The sequence below is a fragment of the Pleurodeles waltl genome, chromosome 11 (assembly GCF_031143425.1).
Source record: "Pleurodeles waltl isolate 20211129_DDA chromosome 11, aPleWal1.hap1.20221129, whole genome shotgun sequence".
Lineage (NCBI taxonomy): Eukaryota > Metazoa > Chordata > Amphibia > Caudata > Salamandridae > Pleurodeles > Pleurodeles waltl.
The window spans coordinates 64,618,937-64,636,404 of NC_090450.1; the positions used below are offsets into that span (position 1 = coordinate 64,618,937).

At 40.8% G+C, this 17,468-nt stretch overlaps 1 protein-coding gene across 3 annotated transcripts in view; it reads right to left on the reverse strand.

Annotated features, from left to right (window-relative positions):
• The window catches only part of TBL1XR1 (TBL1X/Y related 1), a 411,343-nt gene extending 395,423 nt beyond the window's left edge, over nt 1-15,920 (reverse strand). The window contains exon 1 of one of the 3 annotated variants that reach the window (XM_069213060.1): nt 15,471-15,920. The gene's annotated coding sequence lies outside the window, so the exon portion shown is untranslated. Of the gene's footprint in view, nt 1-15,083; nt 15,248-15,470 lie in introns of those variants that run through there. The other 2 variants (XM_069213063.1, XM_069213062.1) reach the window with 2 other exon arrangements.
• Nucleotides 15,921-17,468: the final 1,548 nt, after the last annotated feature.

Below are 17,468 nucleotides of genomic sequence, written 5' to 3' on the forward strand. Positions count from 1 at the left end.
CGGTAAATGCCCGCAGCGCCAACATTCCAATCTTCTTTGATCAAAGAAGATTGGAAAGCCTCACGGAGCCTGTGGGGATTTTAATCCCCTCCGGTTCCGTGAAGCCTTTGTTTTATTTAGGAGAACATTCTACCCTCTAATGGCAGAATGTTCTAATAGCCTTAGAACCCGCCGTAGCGGGCTCTACTGGCTATTAAAGGCCTGCTCCCGCATTAAAGGCCCGAGCTGAAGGCGAGGGCCTTTAACAAGGGAGAGGGCCTTTAATAGCCGGTAGAGCCCACTACGGCGGGTTCTATGGCGATCTCATATCTCCTCTCACTGGTTGGTACATTGTCTGAAACCTCTCCTCATCCTTTAAAGGCTGACAATAATCATTTAACACTCAGAAGGCTGGATAGCCTTCAGCTATTTGAAAAGCTCCTTTTAACGGTACAATGAAACAAATAATGTTAGGTTCCTTCCTCTGTGTCATCAGTTAAGTAAGGAGAAATCATTCCTAACCATTTATTGTCACAATTCTTACTACTAAAATTGATTCTTATGTCCAAATGAACACACCCAACCTGACCATTTGCCCACTGGACACTTCGATCTGAACTCACAACTGGAAATTCCAGTCTACCAGTACCAATGAAATTCACAAACTTCACTGAAAATAGACTTGTCAAGGTGTCATGTTGTAGACGGTCTGTCTTTTTTTTTTTTAATCACAGACCCTGGCCATAGTGCTTTCTGTACATTTTGTTATTTATGTTTCGTAATTTCCTTGTATATGTTCAAATGCATTGATGAGCAGACTGTTAAGGTCTATAATTTGCACTCCTGTGGTGAGTGGACTGGTACTAAAGAGGGCTAGGGGCACCCTATCCACTGTAGCAAATAAAACACAGGTTTCTGGATTGTTTTTATTGCTTGAAGGTGGCAAAGGACTATGTCTAGCTGAGTGTCACCGGCACCTCCATCTCATCCCCACTCTAGGCTCCAACATCAGAATCCTGTAGGGAGCAGTGTATTTCAACTAGTTCCTTCTTGTGCCTTTTTGTGATGAACCCTTCTTCTGTGCCTGGGAGGTTACAACCATGCAGTTACGTGTAGTGGAGGCATGCTGTGCATTTTTCTGCCTTCCCTTCCCACTAAGTTTTAAAAGAGACAGGAAACGTGCTGATCAGGCACTTACAACACATTCTCTTCAAGATTTTAAACAGTTCTACTCTACAGGCCATATGTCAGACATTGTTTCAAGATTGCAATGGTCTAAGCTTTGATTAGCAGGAGAACAAATACCTTTATTTCAGACTTCAAACTAATTGCTTGGCTGACAGTGCAGATGTCTGCAAGACCTATTGTTACCAATCCTTTAAATGAAGTTCTTCCCTTTCACCTCATTCTATTGGTTTATTGGAGTATCATTCCACCACCTATGAAGTGCTGGTATTGCAATACCTGAGGGATTATCTTACATCTCAAAATCAAACCACATTTTTTCACATTTAATTCTTTATCTCACAGATACATTGCATACAGATATCAAAGCATTTTTAACATTTTAGTCAGGACTCAAAATACAAGCCGTATCTATTTGATTTGCCAATGTTTCTTTATGGTTATACGGGCAGAAGCTTTGGTGTTTCGCTAAGTAGGATAAAATCTTTTTGCCTCCTGCTTCCCCCTGCCCTCATCCAGTGGAAATGTTCAGGTCTATCTCAGAGGTCACTATGGCTTGTGGTTTGCCAGTTGTACTTTGGATTTTAGTGGACTGAGAGGTGTTTGGGCTGGAGGAGGACCAGTGTCAAATGATAAAATTATGCAGTCAGTCATAGATAATGAAGGGATCGCTACAGAGATACAAGGGCTACATATTTGACTTTTGGTGTGTTACTCATCCTTTCAAATTTCCGGGGCCATGAGTAAGAGGACCAATTTTATTTGGGCAACAATAAATTATTAAAATATTAAGGTGTAAAAGCTTTTGATAGATTTCCACAAGGCTCAGATAAGTCCGAGCTATGCAAATCAACTAAGGCAGAACTTTACTTTCTCACAAGCACAACTTTCACTTTGGCAAATTAGAATTAGGGCACTTAAGTAATGGAACTGATGGGAAGGCGTGTGAGGTACATCAAACAGCATGTTCTTCGTGGACTATGACAACAGTAGTTGATCAGAGGAAACTGACAAATTGATGGCACTAATCTGTGTAGTAACTCAGATCAGAGACTGATTTTCTGGGATGAGAAGTTATACCCAGAGTTTAGCAGCATTGTTTGCTGGGTGTGTAGATATTCTGACAACAGGGCTGGGAGTGTCCTTCGTGCTTGAGACTTTGAAGAAGCTTTCTGGGATTAATATAAGGGTTTTTTAAGGTGTTCCGTGTACTCAAGCTAATAATGAATCTAAGCAAGGGTTTCATCAAGCTAATGGTCCTACTGCAGCATTGTAAATGCTAGAGGTAATTGTTTTTGAGAGGTCTTAGGTGGCTTCTTTTAATTTCACCAACATGACCAGACGATCAAGAGTTAAAAGAATTGTATGTATTGGCCACAAGTTGAGGTATGACTTTCAAAATCCCATAGATGCTCCTCTAGCTACGTAATATGAGACTAGGCAATAGACATAGAATATAAACATGGTTTGATTTTGTCTCAATGTGGTCTGTATGGTCACCAACTGATACGTCTGCTGTAATGTATTCACTCTTGTTGACTAAATTACCTAACTACTCATCTAGTTTCCAGTGTGCATTGGTAATCCCTTAGGAAAGTGTAGATGGTCATAGAGTCCACCAAAGAGGCAGCGTGCGGTGATATTGACCATTAATGCCCAAGTCCCACTCATCTGAACTTTCCTCCTGTAAAAGGGCTGGTAACATATTTAATGCAATGCTAGGTGTAGTGAGAATACACTTGTCTAAATGTAAATAACGCATTAATCTTCATAAGCCCCAAAAAATGGATGGAACACTGTGCACATGTTTCACATAGCTCAGATAAACTATATGTTTAAATATCGCCATGCTCACAATAGAAACCATCTCCAATTACAAGTTGCCTGCATAACATCCAACATTATAAGTTCAAGATTGAAGAGCTATATTCGATGCCTCAAAACTGATGTTGCTTTGCCAGGGAAAACATAGTGGCCTTTCTCTCTCTACTGCCCTCCACGGCCTGGATGTGAAAAATTGAGGATAATGGTGGTGGCAACCCTGCCAAAACTAGCATCACTAGCATAGGGGCTAAGGCAGGTGGCAGGCACTGGTGCCTGCAGCAGGACCAGAATGGAGAGACATGGCACTGAGGTTCTGCATGTCACTGTGTGAATGTAAGTGTGGTAGACCATAATTATCTTCCCAAGGGGTGGCCAGACAGTGCGAGGTAGTGGGGGACTCAATAAGTGATACCTGGAGGAGTAGAAACAGATTTACATTTAACACCTCCATGAAGCACACCCTGAACGTGAGCCTAGTGGGGGGGGCCTTAACTGCAGTGAGGGAGACCTCAACCTTTTCCACTGGGTGTATAGTTATAGCCTGCAATTCGTTGTGGCAGATAAAGCAAAGTAAAATGAGGAGTTCTTTACACACTATGCAGCACCTAGTAGAAAGAACCAGAGGGGGCCACAGCCAGTTCCATGAAGGAAACAGAATCTACACCTTAGGAAAATGCCCTAAAGCGATAAATCAATGCACCCCATGCAGATCTGGAGAGGAAACCAGCAAAGACTGAGGCTTTGGTTTAATCGGTTTAGAAATTACTAGAGGGTCTCACTGACAGAGTGAACACATTAGAGCATTACTTCAACTTTACAGTGATTGAACTAGATTAATTTAAAACCGTCAAAACGGACAGTCTGTTGATTGGTGGATAACTGAAGGAGGGGCATGAGCCACATAATCTTGGGGATGCCTGCATTGATTTAGGTAGAAACTCTTGCTGATGGGAACCCATGCCTGCAGAAATTGTGGGTCTCCAGAGAGACATGTATCTGTACTTTGTGAGACTCGTTTAACAACTATCTCGGAGATCCAGAGAAGACAATAACGAAGTGGTTAATACAGATGGAGGGATTCTACTGGTGACCCTAACCTCTGCAGAATAAATAGAGAAGATCCTTTGAATGTAGTGTGCAAAAATATATTTAAATAGGAGGAACTTGCATAATGACACCTTATGTAGAAGCACTAGTTGCTGGCTGGTAAGAGTGAGATAACTGCTCGAAGCCTTGTTTCATCTATCGGCTTCCCTGTAAAATATGAAGTTTACTTAATTGAAAACACTTGGTTTTCACCCAGGTGGTTATAACTTTTTGCATATTGTCTCTCTGATTTCTTCTTCTGTCCCCTATGTGGAACCAACGGATCATGGTGATTTCAAAACAGACTACTTTCTGCTAAGAGTTTTTAAAGTATACAGTGTGGTTAGATGGTGGTGATTTCATAATTGGTGGATTATGGAACAAGGACTGTACTGTGTGCACCATATTGAGGTCGTCGTATAATAAACCTATTTAAATACAAAAATTAAGGCAGCTCTACATACAGTCGCCTTCAGGATTATCTGCTTTTATCCTCCTTCAACCAATCGCAATAGCCGGACATTTCAGACAGTAAAAATGGTATCCCAATAAAAATTGCAACTACATTGAAAAACTGAATAACCACAAAAGAACTATGTAACAAATGTAATATAACCATGTTGTCACCACTCCAACATCGTTTAATAATGTGAATACCACAGATTAAGATATGTTGTACTGAAACGAACCCCAACTATGACAAAATGTAAAGCTTTAACAATATTTAATAAAACAGATTTATAAAAAATAAAAATAAAATACAGTCGCCCTCAGGTATGTTGTTTGTACCACACATGCTCCCAGTGGGTGTTAACATGTCTATGACCCGGGGCTACCGGACTGGGAAAAAATGGTCAAAAGACATTATGCAATTGCAATATCACAAGCCAAATGAAGTCTAAAACAAAGGACTACTGAATGTTGAGACTGATATTTCAACTTGACCTTCACGAAAGTCCTAACTCACCCTCTTTTGTAACACCTCTGTTGATTTGTTCTGTCTTAGATGAATGTGGAAGTAAATCTGCAGGTCTATCCTTGCACCCTGAAATTTGTGGAGATGGAGAACCTTGCTGCTAAAGCCAAGTTGTTATTAATCCTGTTGGTCTTGCACATTTGTTGCATTTCTCGGACTTGATCATTTTTTGTGCTGCTGCGCAGGTCATCTTTTTCAACTTTTTCCTCAATATCAGTGTTTCTTTTTCATTGTTTGAAGAGCATCCGAGTTTGAGACCTAGCGTGGAGTCCAGATTTTTACTCTGTTGGTCTCAATGGTCCCAGGTATTGGTAAGATGCATAGCGGCCAGGTAAAGAATGAAACAATATACTAAAATAGGAATTAATTCTTGGCATTGCAGTATGAGGCTTACTGACAAACTGGATTTACATTGCTCTCATGTACTTCGGGTACAACCCATTTTATAACATTTCTCTCAGGTTTTTCAGGTATATTCCCATTTTATATGCATCAAATCATGTACAGTCACCCATGCAATCATTGCTGCTTGCTTAGTTCTTACCTTGATTCACCACTGATTAATTCTGCTTCCTCTGTTTTTGTTCAGAAAATGTCTTTCCTCACAAAATATGGAATACACATTTTCCTGCATGGCTTAGTGAGCGGGTGAGTGCCCCAGAAAACGTCTCTCAATCTTCTCTTCTTTCGTATTGCTGTGTTGGGTATTCCTGCCCCCATAGTTAGCCAGTCACATTTGTGTTTGCCACTTTTTACAGTGATTGGACTTGTAGAATAATCTATGAGTGTTCTACTTTGGTTTGCTTTTCTCCCTATGGTCAGATAGTCTACAACTTTGAAGTCTCCTGCAAGAATCACAATTCCCAGCACTATGGATAACGGCTTGCTTCTTAGGGCACGTTTCATAGTCCTGGATATTCCTGATGTCCATGAGATATTTTCCTTTATTATTGCAGCCTTGGGAAAAAGTGTCACCTAGAACTGGGACTTTGTTAACTAACCGCTCTACATTTCCTTGTGATTTGATTTCTCTGAAACCTACATTTGGCTATGATCCTTCAAGTGTGATCGGGCTCTCTGCTGAATGACTACCTGGAGGTATGGGTCCAACTCTTCACAGCTTACTTTAACTTCGCTTCCCTCTCATGGTCTTTAAGATTTCTTCTCAACCACTGGGTCATTTATGCTACAGAGAGTTGAATGCGAGTTTGAACTGTTTATTAGTGTGTGTGTAATGCTGCATCCAACACAATGTTTTAGTGTGACAAATGAGCATAAACCAAGGAGTACTGCTCATAGATTTGGCACAACTTCATAGGTTCTATATCACATACTTGTGACACGGTAACCACACAACATAATTAAAATAGAAGACTGTATGAGGAATATTCTTCTACATTGCTTAGTGTAGTATGCTTTTTTTGGGGGGGTGTTCTACCACCTCTGGATTTGGCCTTAATTTTTACATAATTATATTGCAGGAAAAAGTAGGAAGCAGATGACAGCAACAATGAAGACTAAAATGTCTTGAGTTCTGCATATTGCTTATTGGTATTCTTTTTAAGGTAACTTAATGTAAGAGTCAGTTCTGGTAGTTTAAGAATACAGATAATTGGAATAAAACAATGCACACACCACACACACAATACCCCCCACCTAAAAGTATTGCATCTTAGATCAGGATGTTCAACAAAATTAAATTAAAACCAACATGTGTTTTGCCATGTATAGCCATCAGAACCCAGGACTTTTTCAAGGCTGTCAAAGCCAGCAATAATTTCTGGATATACGTGTTTTTGAGATAATCCTATAGCAGTCACAAGTGTCAGCAGCCCTAGCTCAGTCTATGTAGCTGTGAACAGATGAAGTAGCAGCGTTTCAATTATTTACCCATGACTCATGATTTTGAAACTTCTACCACAACAAGACAAGACCAAGTCGATGTCTCTCCACTTCCAAAAGCTCCAGACAGCTTGAGCTGGCAGCCCACACCACCTGCAACAAAGCCTGGTTAGCTGACACCTGGTAGATGGCGTAGTTCATCTAGGTTGAGGTTATCTGTCCCCTGGCTGGCTGTTACCCGCAAGAGTTTAACTCCCAATTTATATTAGAGAACATGCACAGAACTGAACATGTACAGCACTAGCCACACCAAAGTTATGTCCATTGGTCAGGGGACTGAGGAAACGTTCTAGTTTTCCACCCTTTGTCTGACTCATCTACCCAGCTATCCACCCCAAACCCTCTTCGTCTCGCAGCAGGTAAATTAACTCCACCTAGTGACCCTCCCGTAGATCACCTATGCACACAGAAGCTCATTGTCCAGATGCACAACCCTTAACAGTTGCTCCAGATATCAAAAGACCATTTTCTGACATCTCATCACTGAACAAAATATAGACCCTTTTTTCTTCTGGAAACTTGAATCAAGCCTAATTTCAAGCCATTAATGCCACACCATATTCTTATTAAGGGCTGCACAAAAGAGGCACAATGTCCTCCAGCGGTGGAAGCACTGATATAATTTAACACCCATAGCTTTCGTCCCTAGTCTTGCATTCACACCGTCTTATGCTACTGGCCAGCTGGAAACTCAGGACTTTGCTTCATCCCCTCCAAAATTCGCTTTTTTCCTGGGCCACTACTACAAACAGCATTAGAGCAGAGTTCTCAAACAACTGGTTGCATTCAAATGGAGGAAACCCATGCACACAAAATAATGCTTCAAACCACTACCCATCCTCTCAGTAAGAGAAGCTCCCTTAACATGTTAATCCACAGATATCATCATAAAACACCAGGGATATTCGGTTGATGTGTCTTGGACTGACCACACCTTCCTCATACAGTATTTAATATCAAGGCACACAATGCTGCTCCCAAACAAAAACACTGTTCATATCACACCACCTTCAGGCTTACCACTAAAAAAATGTTTGCCAATTTTTACCTTCACGGTGAACATCTGCTCAAAAGCTTCCCTACACCTGAAATGCAGCCAAATCTAAAACACCACAACTGAACACTTAACCAAACTGTTAACACTGTTGTCCCCCACTGTGCCTCTCAAAACAGATATTAATTCACATCCAGGTGCTCATCTGCCAATGCAGAACACAAATAATGGTTTCAAAATCAAAACAGCCTGGCACAGCTCCAAATTCAGCATCAACCACAACATGCTCAACTACTATTTCGTTCTGTTGGAGGGAGCCATTATAAAGTCATGCACATGATACTTGCACCCAACAGCAGTGCCTTAAGAGCCCTGATGAAGTCCTGTTAGGACGAAACATGTTGGATAGGCTGAGAATTCACTGGCCAAGATTAAAACTGGATAGTATGTATATCAGCTCTTGTGAATCAATGTACTGAATGGAGCATGAGTACACATTTGGACTCTCCACTCAATATTTGAGTAACTGACTCAATATTTTAATAATTCTTAACTCATTTGAGTAATTGTGATTGTGCGCTCCTGTGAATCATTGGGCTGAATGTTTGAGTAATTATGATTTTGACCTTAATGGCGTCTATCTGATTCTTTGAGTGCTCCCCTTGTTATTGGGTTTATCGCTGAGTCAGAGAGAGGGTTCTTGGGTGGTAGGACCTCAAGGATAGAAGCATTGTAATTGTAAATTTTGATATAACGCTCACTGGCGTATTACTATAGTTCTATTACTGCTCCTTTTGCTGTTCCCGACAAACAAATATTGCAAGGCACTACTTCAAGTCAAAGCAGGATTTCTAACCACCAGACTCCAAGATGCCATAAAACAACCATGCACACTTCTCCATCTTAAACAGAGCTTCTCTAAAGCCACGTGTGCCAAGCCTTCCATACAGTTCACACAAATGCTCTCCACAGACCTGAACCTTTTCAACTCCTAAACCCTGAAAAGCCAGAGAGACATTGACTCTAAACAGCAGATCATTTCAAATGTCACTATTCCACCCCAGCACAGACTTTCTTTGTGATCATGATATATTACAACCAAATTAAAACTTATCAAATATTTAAGACCTTCTCAAGACTTATATTGCACAATCCTTGCACACATCTCAAAAGGCTGTGCAAACACCTTGCAGTATGTGGCCAATATAACCAACTCTTGCTTTAGGGACTGCTCCATACTCCTTCAAACGCTCCATCCTAAAACTTTCCTGAACAAAACCTGCTTACATCCCACAATTCTAGGAAATGATAGGAGGGCTGTTTTTTCTGATCCAACAGCTAAACAAGTGGTTTTGGTGAAACTTTGAAAATACCTGAATTACAAAAAAAAATTTAAGCTCTACCTATTAGGAATCCGAGTCAAACATGAAACTGAAACCATATGTTCACTGTGTGGCAAAACATCCTGGCAAATGATAACTATGCCACCATCTTCACCCCTTGTCATCATAAGATACCTTTGCTAATATTCTCCACGACATCCGCCCAAGTAGAATACAGAAAGTTCCTGGAGCCACTCAACAGGCTATTAATTAAGAGATGAGTCAGAAGCCACTAACACCACTCAAGAACAGATGGGAAACCATCCTGAACTGCGAGATAAACAGAGATTGGAACAGGATATTAGCATACTCACACAAATTGTCACGCAACACAAGACTCAAATATACGCAATTCAATATCTTACATACAATGTATATTACACCACACAGGTCGAATGTGATCTAAGGTAGAGAACCGAAGGTATGCCCCCGATGCTGCCACCTGGACGTGGATTTTGGCCACATGCTGTGGTTATTGGAAAGCAGTGCTGCTCCGTCTAAACAAGACGCTGGGCCGCACTCTCCCCTGCAACCTGGAGATATGTTTGCTGGGTGGATTCTCCCGACCTCAAAATTGGCTCCAGGTTCCTGGATTTGGCCTTTTCCTTGATTAAGGGTAGAACTGCATTGCACGGTAAGATAAGGGTGGGGGCTGTCAATAGAAAATTAGGTTAGGGATGTAATGCAGTTGTCTAAGGCGGAGGAGAGTGTCCTGCGATGGGAGGATGCACGAGGGCTCAGAAGACTGATGGCGGAACTATGGACCAAGGTACTGGAGAGTTAGGAACACACCCAGGTGGTGACATGGGCCCAGATCAAAGCGAGTCTGATGAAGATGAAGTAGACACAACTGCACCCTGTCACGACATGAAAGATCATTTGATGCACTGACCGCTTCCACACCCCAACATTTAGAGCACGACAAGTCCATACAAAATCACTAGGCTTAATGCGCTGGAGCTAACTGTGATACTAGCAGATCTATATCCCCCCCCCCACACACTGATGTCATGCCTTAAGATATCTCCTGCAGAACCCCCTCGAGATTAGTTAGCGTTCAATTTTTCTTACTTATTTTGTTGCCGTTTTTCCTTACTACCTTCTCCTCTACTGAGACGTTAACATTTGTGTGAGAGTTAACCTGAACCCACTGTTGTATTAACTGACCTTATTGGCCACACCTGACTAAGACATGCTGATTGGGTTATAACCAAGTAATGTGCATAACCAAATAGATGCCTAATGTCAATGCTTACGTTGATATTTCGAAGAGAATGTAAAGTTATTTGTTATGAGCTGTGATGTATAGGAATTACCAGAATACGATAAAACTAATAAACAGATTTTTTTTTAAAAACCAAACATTATTGATTAGTTCCCAGCTAGAAGGCAACAGGTTAAAATACTGGGAATCTTATCCTGGATGCCTATAGTACTCACTTTGGGAATCTCCTAGGACTTCTCCAACAGTCTCTATGCACACATAACAGATATATTGTCGACATAAGGATTAAAACATCACTGCACAATGAATACATGACTTAAGTCATCAGACTACTAGTCGAATCTAGATTTAAATGCAATATCTTGTGCTTACCACTCAAATGAGTATACCATTTCACCAATATTTGAGTAACAACATCCCCTCCTACACCCCATCCTCTGAGATCTGCCAATCTTCCCCTTCTCAATGCCTTCCATCAAACACGTCAGCCACTGAAACCAACACCTCACTGCCCAAGCTCCAAGGTTCTCAAACCAGCTTCCTAGGTGGATCAGAACCCATCATCTCCTTTCAAATTTCACAAGGACACTGAAAAGCTTGCCTTTCACTCTAGTGAATTTAACCTGACACCCCTAAGTCTCTACCTGATCCTGAATATAAATCCAACTCCATTGATCGGCCAACCAAGATCTTGGACTATGCTTTTAAATTCTTGAACTGCCCCTCCAGCAAACTGCATCACTTTTCCATGCTCTCCCTTAGTTCCTTAAACATTGTCCACTTAGCTTCAAATACGTTTCAACCTATATTGCGTGCTACACAAGTCCCTCATAATAAATACACTGAAGCGCCTTTCATTGTTTACCGGTATTGTCCTGTTCTCTCGTCACAACAGTAAATGTCTTTCTTCTTGTGTTTTTAACCAAGATTGCAGTTAACTTCAGACAAGAACTTGCAAATGAGAGATCAAAAGTTTGGTCTTCAAGGCAGGCGGAGGGCTGAAAAGGTATACTTATATTTAAGAGGACACTGCTCTTGGCTATTTCCTATACATTTGGTAAATTTTCTAAGTGTAACATGACGTAAGCAAAAGACTTTTCCCGCAAGATGAATGTTGACACAAAAAAGAACCATTGTACTTTTTAAACTTAAACAGTAATATTCAAAATAGAAAATCTATAAATGCAGTGCAAAGCTGAATTATCGGCCACAGACATAAATGAAATCAGTTATGCAGAGAACCTAGGAATATTTTCAAATACAGACAAAATTTTCTAAAGTGAGACAAAGTGGTTGCCAACTCACTGGTCGTGGGAAGTTTAAGAAACTCTTTCTCCATCCCTAATTAACCCATATTCACTCACTCCCAACTCCTCCTGAGGGTTACAAATGATAGCCAGCACAGGCAACACCGGGACAGAGAGCAGATACTGATGCACTCATTGGGGATAGAGAAGCTATAATTGTAGGATAGCGTCCATGAGCTGCAAGGAGTCTGGCAAACCTAGTCAGGTCTGAGCTCCTTGTCAGATGTCCACAGTTCTGGGAGGTTGTATGTCGAGAGAAGAGAGGATATCTCAATTGGGGAGTTGGATCCCTCAATGCCAACAAGGCAGACCGGTCTATTTTTGCTAAAACTAGAGACAGAAGCTGGTTAACAACAGTGATACTAACCAAGGGCAGGTGGACGTCTGAAATAGCTATTGATCAACTTTAACTAGATCCTAGTTTGGCCTATAGAACATTTCTACAAAATGCCCAAGGCCAAAAAGCTTGTGTTAGCGCTTAAAGAAAGCTGATCAAAAATCTTCAACAGTATGCCTTTGGGATGGGCCATTTTGTAGCAAATGGTTAAAACCTTAGAAACTCAGAATTTCAAAATCATTTGACCTCTGATTAGGCTAGATTTCATACAACACGATATTGATCTGCCTTCATTCCTGTCCAACCCTTCGGACATCTTGCATACAAATGTAAGGAACCTAGGCCTTCACCAGGAGGTTCCTGAATCTTCTCCTAAAAATTATGTGGGTTAGGGCAGTGGTTCCCAACCTTTTCACTTCTGTGGACCCCCTCTTTATCATTACTGGAGTCCAGGGACCCCCAATGAATGTTTATTGGAATTCGGGGACCACTGAGTCATTACTGAAAACTGGGGACCTAACCTGTTAATATTATTTAATTTTCTAAGCAGTCACGGACCCCCTGAGGCAGCTTCGCGGACCCCAGGTTGGGAACCACTGGGTTAGGGCATAGTATATAACAAATGCAGAGTACCAGTAAGTATTCAGAACATTACCACGAACTTTGGTTTTTTTTTGTGCAAAAAATGTTTGCGTATTTATACGTCTTCATGGAGGGAGCAGCATTTTGCTGGCATTAACCTGTCACAATATTTTCGTAGTGTAGTGTTGAGTTGCCATGTTACGTCACTGCAATAACAGAATTTTAGGTTACAACAAATGTCATGGGTTCTGGGGCACTATAACCAAGGCAGACGCGTTCACCAGGAAGACGTGGGTTTGTTTATCCTCTTTTGCGAATAACATAGCTGACGTATATGCCGGAGTGGTGGCTATAAATCATTACAACAGTGGGTCATAGAAGGTTTCTGCCCAAAATGAACCATCTAGTTATAGAGGTAATCCAATATTTGAAGTATTAGTGTGGACGATATGGCGTACGACAAGCGGGCTCTTTCCTTGCCCTTGGAAGACCGTCTAGTCCCTATTACAATGTTTATCTAGAGATTTCTACAGATATCTTCATCTAACGTGGCATATATCAACAAATCAGCACTTTGTTCAACATATATGTTCCTCCTTGTGGCGCTTGTATCCACTTTTGAACACAAGTTTGGGAACAGTCCTGATGAAGGTGGCCTCCTATGAGAGGATCCCCGAAACGCACATAGGCGCTTGGTTCCTATTATGTTTTTGGAGTACTATATAAGAACATTGTGCTATTAGATTTTACAGCTCTTTGTATATGTGTGTATATATATTGATAATATATTACACTATTATACTATATACATATATATATAAAAAATAATATTTGAATGTACTTGTGTATATTGTTGTATATATTATTGCTGAGTGAATGTGGTATGGTTGATTTAAGGTATTGTCTGTTTTATAATGTATTTGATATTATGTAATAAAATATTGACACAATTATTCTATGTTTCTATGAAATGAAATTTGTTAAAGTGAAGGCTATGATTTTGATGTAGCCCTGGATTGGACATATAGGGGGTTATTACAACTTTGGAGGAGGTGTTAATCCGTCCCAAAAGTGACAGTAAAGTGACGGATATACCACCAGCCGTATTACGAGTTACATAGGATATAATGGACTCGTAATACGGCTGGTGGTATATCCGTCACTTTACCGTCACTTTTGGGACGGATTAACACCTCCTCCAAAGTTGTAATAACCCCCATAGCCACTAAACATTTGTTGACATACATTATAAGATGGATATTGTTATATTGTGATCCTTTGGAGTGTATCTATATATAAAGTGTAATAATTCTAGAGTATCTCTTTACTCTTTTTGCAGCTTTAGCACTATAACCAAGAACCTGAACTGGTTATGACCTATAAGGGAGTGATCACAAGAGTTACCAGACCACCACTGTGGTGGCCAACCCATGGATTACAAAAATTATGGTTTACAATGTGCAGATATTTTACAAAACGAGTAAGCAGCAAGTGACAGTGGCGCAACTGATTAAGGGAATGTTTATGTTGATGCATCAACAGAGCACAATTCGACTGGCACACAATCTGGTTAAACATGCCCGGACCTGAGACAACTTGTGAAAGGTGACTCAAGGCGGAAATCAGGTACCTTGGGTGTCCCTGCTGTACATTCCAATCTGCTGCAACTTTAAATATGAGAATCCGCTTTTAGAACATCACTGTGTGTCACGATTACTGGCTTGGCCACTGTTGACCTAGAAGGCAACATTTCCTAGTGTAAACAGCTCTGCCTATTAACCACATGACACCGTGACGTTTCAAGGCAAGACAACACAAAACATGCAATTATGCCCGTCGTTTGTTCGGCTCACACCCTCTCACAGTAAATAAATAAACTGTACACACAAAAACACTAACACGGTCACATATCATAATACGATTACGTAAAATTGCAATTACACCCGACATGTTATGTACAGTCAAAAATATAAACACACACATAGCAATATATACTTAATTTGCGCATATACAAATAGGCCCCTTGCCTGAGAACATTTACACCCCCGAAGTGGAGGAAACGATGCAAGCAGTGGAATCCCAGAAAGAAAACATCTCAGTGGAAACTAAGTAAGAACATTTTCCTCCCCTCCCCCACTCCAATACGAGTTCAAGCAGAAACACATTTCCAACCCTTTCAGGCCTCTTAAAAACACAATATCCACGGCTTCAACTCCCCCTGCAACACCCCGACCGCCATCACTTGTGGCTTTCGCCGCCCAACACATTATTCTGCGCTAAACAGCCATGTGCTTTGCTACAAACCTTTTTTTTTCTTCTAAAAATAGGCGGAGGGTGCCTGTCTTGTGATGGCTGCCCGCTTCCATTTGCTGCAAAGCCTCGTTTTATAGCCTCCCCTCCCCCAGCAAAAAATAAAAGGCCCCACAGCCGCGGACACACTGGAGGAAATCACTTATTTTAAAAATTATTCCGAAGGATGGCCGCCTTCCAGGGGCACTAAACACATTCAGGGCGCCCTGGTGGAAAATCTGTGTATCGCTGCCCATCCCCCATCCCAACTACAGTAGAGCTCCTCGCACAGCCCTGGCCAGCTTCTGGGCACAATATTCTCACCAAGACCACGCATATCCGTGGCAGGACGCTTTACGAGCCACCCCTGACATTTTTTAGTGTAAACAACACGTCACTTACCTTGGAAACGTTGCTTTCTGGGGCTCCCCTCCTCCTCTGCAGGCAGAATGTCCCCCCCTTTGTTAATGTCAGAACATTGTCATGTTCAGCTGCGGCCCGGGCGGGAGGGGGGCCACTGGCGATTTAGGTCCAAGGGGGGAAAAAAGTGATATTTTGTGATTCGATTGAAGAGGAATTGAGGCAGAATGTAAAGCTGTTACTAAGAGAAAGAGCCAAGCGTTTCAGAGCAGCCAGAGGCTCGCAGACACTGAGCGCTGGGAGGGTGACCAGCCAGGCAGAAATGGGGTAGGCCAGCAGAAGAGGCTGCAAAGCACAACAAACCAGCAGGGCTGGAGCACCACGGCAGTCCCATTTTCAAAAGATGAGAACAAAACACCACTGTAGATTTATCTGCCTTCCATAACACCAGCCAGGGGAGAGAAGACGAGCCCTGTGCTTAAAGCAACAGACCCGTGGCAGCGATTACAGCAGCAAATCAAAAACACTCACTGAAAAAAAAAACAAGAAGGGAGGCTTTAGATGGGGAAGATAAATTGTGTGTTTCCGTTTACTTAGGCGAAATATGTTCCAAGCAACAGATTAGCACATTATTCTCCCATTATATTATCATAAATTTGCTGATACATGTATAATATAGCTTAAATATCTTCCTTTCACTATTAAATAACAAACATATCTCGAATTAAAGCTGAATATGAGAAGACATCTTTCGCTTTACTTACCTAAGCCTTGATTCTGAGTAGGTCAGTATTGGAATATACCAGGTGCGATAAACTCCTTACTCTTTGTTACATTTCAACAGGTCAAATCTACCAGGAGTTATTAGTGGAAAATAATACAATATTTTCAGTGACTTAGCATTTTAGTACAGTTAAGCACCAAAACCTGCATATTATTCCCCTAAATCTCCGAATAGGTGCTATTTATCACACCTGATAAATTACAAAGCCCAGGGAATCGGATTGTATTGGGTGGGATAAATTGCACCTCCCTTTCCACCCACTCATAATTGGAGCCATAATTGTATTTATATAGCGCTTACTACCCCTGACGAGGCGTCGAAGCGCTTTTCGGCAAGTAGCACACTACTCCAGAACCCAAGAGGAATTCGTGGTGGATTAGTATAGGGATATCTGAGTACAGTTTTAGTATTATTATGAGTTGATTTTGAGCAGAGGATGTGTGGGTTTGTTAGTTTGTTAGTTGGATTGACTAGAGTAATGGAGGGATAGAGGAGGGAAGAATACAGGAGTGTTAATTGGGAGTTTATAGTAATAGGATGAGGTTTGGGATGAGTAGAGGAGAGACGGAGGAGGGAAGATTCTCTGGAAAGCGTTAGGCAGATCATAGTAGCAGGGGGTTTGGATGAGTCAAAGGTGAGATAAATGAGGGAGAATTTAGTAGGGTCGTTTGGGAGATCATGGTAGTAAACTGAGGTTTGGGTGAGCTAGATGTGGAAGATCAGGGAAAAGCCTAGGCAGGGTTATTTTGGAGATAAAAGTAGTAGAATGGGTTTGGGATGAGTCAGAGTGGGGATGGAGGATAGATTGATAGAGACATGACATATAGTGATGGGTAGACAAAGTAAAGCTTACAGGAGAGTACATTTATATTATTTGTATTTATTTATAATTTGATTTATATATACTTTTTTTAACCATTATTTTTATTTTCTTGAATTTATTTAGCCATTATTACTATTTTCTTTTTTTTACTTTACTTATTTATAATTTGAATTTTATTGATAGATTTAATTTTTTCTTCTTCTAGTACAGTAGGGCTAGAGTAATAAATAAATAGTTATGTAAATACATAGTAAGCTAATATTTGTTCAAGGAATATAATATAATAATGGGTATAATATGAGAAGAAAAGTAGTATTATATTAACACAGACTTTCAAGATTTGTAATATTTGAAGTTAATTAATAAGTGTAGTTTTCTAACATTTCTTTCTTTCCTCAATTTATGAATACTGAAATGCTTATGATAATAAAAC